The 8232-nt window shown below is 45.3% G+C and overlaps 2 long non-coding RNA genes across 3 annotated transcripts in view; one reads left to right on the forward strand and one right to left on the reverse strand.

Annotated features, from left to right (window-relative positions):
• Nucleotides 1-2709: 2709 nt before the first annotated feature.
• On the reverse strand, nt 2710-6105 carry LOC126516039 (uncharacterized). Its single transcript, XR_007595999.1, has 3 exons — nt 4125-6105; nt 3274-3430; nt 2710-3153 (listed from the first exon to the last, which is right to left on the reverse strand). It is a non-coding gene; the product is annotated as an uncharacterized lncRNA (long non-coding RNA).
• LOC126516040 (uncharacterized) overlaps nt 3441-8232 on the forward strand; it is a 14654-nt gene continuing 9862 nt past the window's right edge. For both annotated transcript variants that reach the window (XR_007596002.1, XR_007596000.1), the window contains exon 1: nt 3441-3713. This is a non-coding gene — a long non-coding RNA (uncharacterized lncRNA). The remainder of the gene's footprint in view (nt 3714-8232) is intronic.

Consider the following 8232-nt stretch of genomic DNA (forward strand, 5'->3'; position numbering starts at 1 on the left):
GCAAACACTGACATTTTAAGTGGTGTTTGTTTTTCTTCAATCTTTTTTTTTTTTTTTTTTCGAGACAGGGTTTCCCTTGCTGTCCTGGAACTCATTCTGTAGACCAGGCTAGCCTCAAACTTAAGAAATCTTCCTGCTTCTGCATCCCGAGTACTGGGATTAAATATGTGTGCCACCAATGCCTGGCCTGTTTTTCAGTTAAAATTTCAATCTAAATTTGATATTTGACACCGGACTCATAAGACAGGCTTCACTTGGTTGAAGAAGCCTAGCCCCTATTTGCCCTGAAATCACTTCCGGATTTTTATCTATCCCTGACCCCCAAATGAATAATGTATCTCTGAAGCGTGGCCAGAGAACAAAAAATAATATGTAGAGATCAGAGTGTTAGATCTTACTAAGCTCATTGGCGGGAGAATGTGTCGAGTCTTGGCCTGCCTATATCCTGACTTGATTAACAACAGACTGCCCTGTGGGCTGGACTCGCGGTTCGGAGGTTGAACCACGCTCAGCAGCGTGGCAGGTGAAGCAAAGGTGGCAGCTTAGCCAGCGGCCACAGCAGCACCACCAACAATCAAGGGAAGCGCGATAAATCGATGAGGAAGAGCAGCTAGTGTCACAGAGATCTAACAAATGTCAGGGAAACCGGATTTCTGAATGAAGTGTTTGAGAGACAGCAATAGCCTGTGCAACCCTGGAGGTTGTGCGTGGGTGACTGGTGTATGACTCAGACCCCATGATGGAAATTTCCTTGGCTTTAAAAGGAGATTGCTGTAGGCAGTCGGTGAGCAAACAGCACTTGCAGGTAAGTCAAAGGAAACCATGGGGAGATTTCGGAAGACAGTTGTTACTCTAGGGAACGCGACCTTAGAAAAAAATTTCAAGCTCCACTTCACGTCACTTCGTGTATTTTTTTTTTAATGTGATGTGGCCTGTGTGGGCCACCCCACACATATGGGGATCAGAGGACAACTTGTGGAAGTCAGTTCTCTCTTTCTAATGGAACCTAGGTCATAGGACTTGGTGAGGAGACCCTTTACTCGCTGAGTCATCCCGCTGGCTGGCTATTATCTTTGTAAATAAAATTACGGAAACTTGAATATGTTGACATTTGATAAGATCATTCTAACTTATGATATTGGGGCAAATTCTGCTCTTATCTGAAATTACTGCATATACATATATGCAATAATATATAGGATCTATATCTTAAAGGTATAAATTTTCATATAAATTTTAATGTGAGATCAATAAATTGAAATAAAACAAAGATAGTTGCTATTATGGTCTTGTTTATCTCTTGTCACCTGGTCTAATAATTTTTTTATTGCCTTAAGTTCTTTCTAATGAATTTTGGTTTGAAATTTATTGGAACGCTTCTGTGAAAAGCCAATATAAACTATTGTTCACCTTTATCTACCTTTCTTAGGGTGTCAGTTACTCATAAGGACTGAGACAACTCATGTTTAAAATTCCACGCTGTTCTAAGTAGCATGACAAAATCTCCTGTGAGTCCCTGTGACTCACCCCCATTCAACACAGGGCTCTGCTGCCTGCTGGTCAATCACATGGTAGCCGTATTAATTACTGAATGGACTTAGGGCATCCAGAGCTAGTGTTCATAATACAAAAATGCGAGAGTAGTGAGCCATGGTGGCAATTAGCATACGCCAGAGAGAGTTTACAAAGATCTTCCCGTAAGTAAAGAAGTGAAAGTTCCCAGTAAGGTTAGTAAAAAAAAAAAAAAAAAAAAAAATCACATCCTGTAGTCGGTCAGATCTGAGGGAGATCAACTGTACCTGTGACATCGTGAGGAAGGAAGAAACAGAAGCTCAGGCTAATTCTGGTTCTCAACCTCAAACTGCACACGGCACATGACAAGTACTTGTTGAGACATAAGATGATACTTGTGCACACATAATATGGAAAAAGAATTATATATGAGAGGATTCAGGACTGGTGGTGACTTTGCGTATCCAGCAGGTGTCTCGGAATGCATACACCCCAAGGGTTACTACTTAAAGACGGCTGCCAATTTGTGATAGTTACAGTGTTTTGACCTATCAATGGTGTGAAAGCAGTAGACTCACGGCTGCCCAGGCTGGTGAGGACACTGACACGCGGAGCAGTCACAGTGAGTCACAGCTCTCACTTAGAAAACCGACCTTGGAGTGCAGCTCTGTGGCCTTTTGGTTTGGGATACAGGTACTCGGGTACATTACACGAGATGTTCATCACAGTATAGTGTAGGCTTAGGGCAAAAGGTACTGGAGATACAGTTCAGTTTGAAGGGCCTTGGCTTCTATCCCCAGTAAGCACAAACAAACAAAACACCACAAAAGAACAAAATAGACAGGCCAGATAAAACTAGGTGAGTGGGGCCTGAAGAGAAGGCGGCTCAGTGGTAAGAGGTGACCGGGGTTCCATCCCAGCATCTGCCTGGGAGCTAACTAGTGACTCTAACTCCAGTTCAAAGGGGACCAGACACCTACTTGCTGGCAAAACACTCATACATATAAAATAAAAATAAATCTCTAAACTAGATAAGTGTTTTAAATCCCTTTTGGAATTAGAATATTTTCCATTTATGTCAGATTTGTCTGGTTGTAATATCATTATAAGTCAAGGAGATAAGTATTATACAGTCAGCGTTTTATCCCCAAGGCCGGGAGCACAGCAATCCATACAATCCAGAACATAATTTATTTAAAATTTTCTAATGAGTCGGGCGGTGGTGGTGCACGCCTTTAATCTCAGCACTCAGGAGGCAGAGGCAGGTGGATCTCTGTGAGTTCGAGACCAGCCTGGTCTACAAGAGCTAGTTCCAGGACAGGCTCCAAAGCCACAGAGAAACCCTGTCTCGAAAAACCAAAAAAAAAAAAAAAAAAAAAAAATTTCTATTGAACAATCTTGATATGTTATTAGTTCAATCCAATCATTTCACAATTTATATCATAGATCAAGATGCCACAGAAAAATACAATTTTTTCCTTCAAAATTTTTGTAACACCTTTTAATACTTCATTTTAATTGTAGAATTTTTCTAGTATCTTCTGTAAATCCAGGAGAGCAGTGAAATGTCAGAGTAAGAGCTGGTGGGGCTGGGGCTCAGTGATTCCTTGCTTGCAGAGGTCCAAGGTTCAATTCCCAACACTACATACATTAAACATAGAAACAAAGTCAGATGAAGTTAAAAGCAATGGTATAATATTTATTGAACACCTTATATTGCCATTTATGGCATTATTGCATTTTATTGAGCACCTTACTTACTGGTCGTTTAAACGTCACGATTTAGTGGGAGGTGTTACTACTGTAAAGGGGGAGGAAGCCGACTACCTAGAGTTCAGCTTCTCTGCGGTAGCTGGCTGTAATTTTGCAGCAGATTCCGCAGATTCACGCTGTGTGCACTGTGCCAGAATCAAACCACCTGGAAAAAAAAAAAACCCTACACTCTTAAAGATTTTGGAGTTGCCACTCCAAAGTGATCAAATCATTGTTTACAATTCTTTTTCTAAATACTTTTTTTTTTTTTGTCTGCCAAATTACCGCCTCTCCTCCCCCACTCCATTTCCTTTTGATCACATCCGCATCTGTTTCTTGGGGTGACTCTCCGGAGGCACTGACACATCCTCTGGGTTTGCTAAGTCTCCTGAACTGCAAAGAGTCTGGCACAAAGAACTCCTTCGCTGTGCTCGCTGCAGCTTCCCGATGTAAGTAACAACACTCGCCCAACTGCTCAATACTTTTTCTTTTCTCTGAGCCTACAACCTTTTTTTCCCCCAGTAAGTTTCTGTTTTTGTTTTGACCCTTTAATTCTTCTCATTTTTTTCTCTCTATTTATACCATCGCTTTTAATTGAGATGCGGGGACAACGGCGCATTAAAGGGCGGCGCGAGTTTCTGATAACGCCACTCCATCCCTCTCTCTCCCAACCCCAACGCTTCTATTCGCCTTCGAAAGCGGGATGTGCATCAAGGAGAGCCAGGGGTCTCTAGTGGTACATAGACCGTCTTTAAAAATAAGCAAATACCTCCATGCAAGAAAAAAGAGAGCACGCCTTTCCCCTTCAACCCGGACAGTACCCGAACCGTCAGCCTGGGCGAGCTTTCGGAAAGGCTCACCTCCGGACAAGATGAGCTGATTGGCGGCCACGCTGCTCTTCGCGGGCAGGTGCAGCGCGGCTCGCCAGTTCCGTGCTAATTTGAGCCCGCAGAGGGACCTTTGATCAGCGCGCTCGCAGCCTGCAGGCTTCCCGAGCTGGGTCCGGCGACTTCAAAAGAGTTATAAAGCGGACTGTAATCCCGGTCTTCCTGTTTCTGCGCCTGCCCCCTGGGTGCTCGTACAACCGCCCGACTTCCCACACTGTCCTCTGGTTCCCACCCTGTGCAGCCACCGCAAACCCTGCGTGCGCTTGCAGGGGACTGGGCCAGACGATGACCCGGCTCAGGCTCATTTGCAGGGATGTGGAGGAGGGCTTGTCACTTAATGCTTGCTGGCCGGAAGCTGGATGTGAAAAGCCCTCCGTCCTGGGGAAATCTATACCAGGAAGGCTGCTATTTAAGTCAGCCTACTTCCACAGACTGGCAGTGGGCTCAAATTTTGATCCATAAACTCTCTCTCTCTCTCTCTCTCTCTCTCTCTCTCTCTCTCTCTCTCTCTCTCTCTCTCTTCCTCTCCCCCCCCCCTTCCCCTACCTATCAGCTATCATCTCTGTGTTTTGAGACAAAGTTTCACTTTATCATCCTAGCTGGCCTCGAACTCTACATCCTACCTGCATCCTTCTTGTTCTCAATATTTTCATCCCTACTTGCCTTTGAATTTTCATTCTCTTTCAAGTCCCTCATAACTTTGGGTTCTGGGATCTTGATTGTATTTGGGATTCAAAAAAAGACTTTTGAAAACTTAATATGTATTTTGTGTGTCAAGTGTGTGTCCCTTGGCAAGCGTACAGAACAGGGGCCAGAGGACAACTAGAAAGCGTTCTCTCCTCTCCGCCTCCTTTAGGGAATTGAACTCAGGTCCTTGGGTGTGGTGTGGCGGCAGGTGCGTCTACCTTCTGAGCTGTCTCCCTGGTCCTGATCTATGGCTTATATTACAACAGCACAGAGGGGAGGTGAGAACTGGACTAGTGTGGCTTAAGCAAGCATTTTGTTGTGTTTTCACGGTACAAGGGCTTGAACTCAGGCCTTGACCAATGTGAGGATAAGCTCCATAGAGCCTTCTAAGTCAATTATTTGGAATCTTTGAAAAGCTTAATTTCTTTAACCACCCCAGCTGCCCTGGAACTCACCCTGTAAACAACAATTTAGTATTTAAAACACCAACCCCTCCCCCCCCCCCAAAAAAACCAAATCACTAAACTTCAAAGTTGTTGAAATATCACAAAAGGTAAACTGAGGTCTCTGCAGAGTATCCCCCCTAAGTTGGCCAAAGAGAGAAGGAGAAAGCAAACCAGGTTCTGCCATGGGGTGACCCATCCTTGAGTAATTCAGAACTGGGATGGGGGCTGGAGAGATGGCTCGGTGGTTAAAATCACTGGCTGCTCTTCCAGAGGACCCGGGTTCTAGTACGCACACTACAGTTTCCAACTGACTAACATCGGGTCCTAGGGATGTAACACTGGTACCCACAGGATATTAGAAAGAAAGAACTGGGCTTGGTCTGGGGCGAACTCAGTGGTAAAGCTCTGGCCTTTCATGGCACGTGAAAGGCCCCATGTAGATCCCCAGCACCAAAAAGGACAGAAACAAAACCGAGCAAACCCAAGTGACTCAGGCTCACAGTTCTCCGGAACTTCCTGCTGTCTCTGAAGCCCTCACACTGCTTCCTCCTCCGAAGTCCTAAGGAGAGAAGGAAGTGAGGGCAGCTTTGCTGCTGTGTCAATAGAAACTGGGGAAGGGCAGGCTGGGGAATGAGCAAGTCAGGGCCAGACCAGAGCCAAAAGGCAGAAGCCCAGGGGCAAGTAAGAGGAAGCAGGATTCTGGCCCCTATCCAGGGAGGGTCACCTCCACCGACAATTTAACCATTATCTGGCCACTCAGTTTTGCTCTAAAGAACTTGCTTTTGCTGGGTGCAGGCCTTCATCTCAGCATTTGGGAGGTTGAGGCAGAGGCAGGCAGATCTCTGTGAGTTCAAGGCCAGCCTGGTCTACATAGTGAATTCCAGGAGGGTTGGAGCAACAGACATCCTGTTTAGAAACAAGCATCAAAAACAAAACAAAACAAAAACAAAACACACACACACACACACACACACACACAAAAAAAAAACAACAACAAAAAGAAGTTGTTCTTTGTAACTTTACTCTGTGTGTTTGTGTGCTCGGGCGAGTCTCTCTCTCTCTCTCTCTCTCTCTCTCTCTCTCTCTCTCTCTCTCTCTCTCTCTGTGTGTGTGTGTGTGTGTGGTCTTCCTCTGATTTCTGATGCTGTGATAAACAATGACTGAAGGGTTTATTTGGCTTACACTTCCTCATCACAATCCATCTCTAAGGGAAGTTGGGGTGGGAACTCAAGATAGGGACCTGGAGGTAGAACCTGAAGTAGAGGCCCATGCTTTGTGGTACTGGCCCAAAGTGGGCTGGGCTGCCCTAACTCAAAAATTAATCAAGAAAATGTCCTGTCCCACTGATAAACTCACAGGCCAATCTGATGGAGCCGATTCCTCAATGGAGGTCCCCCCTTCCTACTAATTCCTGTTGAGCTGACAAAAGCTAGCGGCACAGGTGTTATGATGGATGTCTTTAGACAAAACCACCCAAAGATCATTGCAAACTTTAGGGCTGACCCTTCAGGGGAAAGAACAATCTGTGTTAAAACATCAAATTTGAGAGTCGAGTTTTATATTTCAGGTGGGAGCAATTGATGTGTAGAGTCAGTGTGCCCCGAAAGAGTCGGTAGAGAGGAGTGGAGGCTGGAAGAGGAGTCAGAGAAACAGGAAGAGGGGTGCTGTGGGCTGCTGGCCACTAGTCCTAGGCAGCCGAACATCAGGCAAGTCCTGCCAAGTTCAGGCAAAGTCTTCTGTACTGAACGTAGGAGGGGAAGATCAAAAAAGACTATAATGTTTCTTTAATTTTTCTTTCCTTCTCTTTTTTCTCCCTCCCTCCTTCCTTCCTTGGTGTTTAGGAATTAAACCCAGGATCTTATACATACATCTTAAGCATACACCCCAACACTGACCTACACCCCCAGCCCCCCTAACTTTCTGATGACTGTAGGACCCAGCCCTACAGGTTCAATGGAGATCACCCAGGCACCACCCAGGACCAGACCATCCAAGGGAAAATACCTAACATTCCAACCATTACAGATAGGCTCACCTGACAAAGAGCAGCACACATCCATCCATCCCATAGACAAATGTCAGTCAATGTCAAATCAGGGGTCCTGAACCTTAGAAGTCCCCTCACCCCAACCTCTGCTGAGAGAAAAACTCCACCTCAGCTGTGCTCGGAGCACTCTGACCTTACTGCTGTGTTGGATGGACGGAAGGTCCAGGCTTGAGCGTGAGTAAAGGTTCTTCGCTGAATACGAGTGTGGACTCCGTGGTGGTTTTTTGGGGGGACCCCACGATCTGGGTATAACAATAACCAACAGAGCTCCCGTAAAACCTGTAGCCAATTAGTGATGGCTACTGAATCATATTGATGTAAACTCAGCAAGTAGCCGGAGGAAGAGCTGGAGGCTGGAGAGGAAAGAGCCCCATGACTACAAGAGACAAAAAGGTGGGCTGTAGAGATGGCTCAGAGGTTAAGAGCATTGCCTGCTCTTCCAAAGGTCCTGAGTTCAATTCCCAGCACCCACATGATGGCTCACAACCATCTGTAAAGGGGTCTGGCGCCCTCTTCTGGCCTCCAGGCATGCACACAGAGTATTGTATACATAATAAATAAATAAGCGTTTTAAAAAAAAAGACTATTTCCTTAAATCTTTTCAAATCTACCATTTCTACAGGATTCCAATTAACTTCTGCATAACCTTGGGGCTTTTTTAAAAAAGATCTATTTATTTATTATGTATATGGTGTTCTGTCTGTGCGTATGCCTACAGTCCAGAGGAGGGTGCCATGTCTCATTATGGATCATTGTGAGCCATCATGTGGGTGCTGGGAATTGAACTCAGGCCCTCTGGAAGAGCAGCCAGTGCTTTTAACCTCTGAGCCATCTCTCCAGCCCACCTCACCTGGGGCTTCTTATCATTTAGTGGTCATTCTTATATGGTAACTGGATTCCC

This window comes from Alexandromys fortis, unplaced genomic scaffold, assembly GCF_014885135.2.
Source record: "Alexandromys fortis isolate MF-2015 unplaced genomic scaffold, M_Fortis_MF-2015_v1.1 scaffold_143, whole genome shotgun sequence".
NCBI lineage: Eukaryota > Metazoa > Chordata > Mammalia > Rodentia > Cricetidae > Alexandromys > Alexandromys fortis.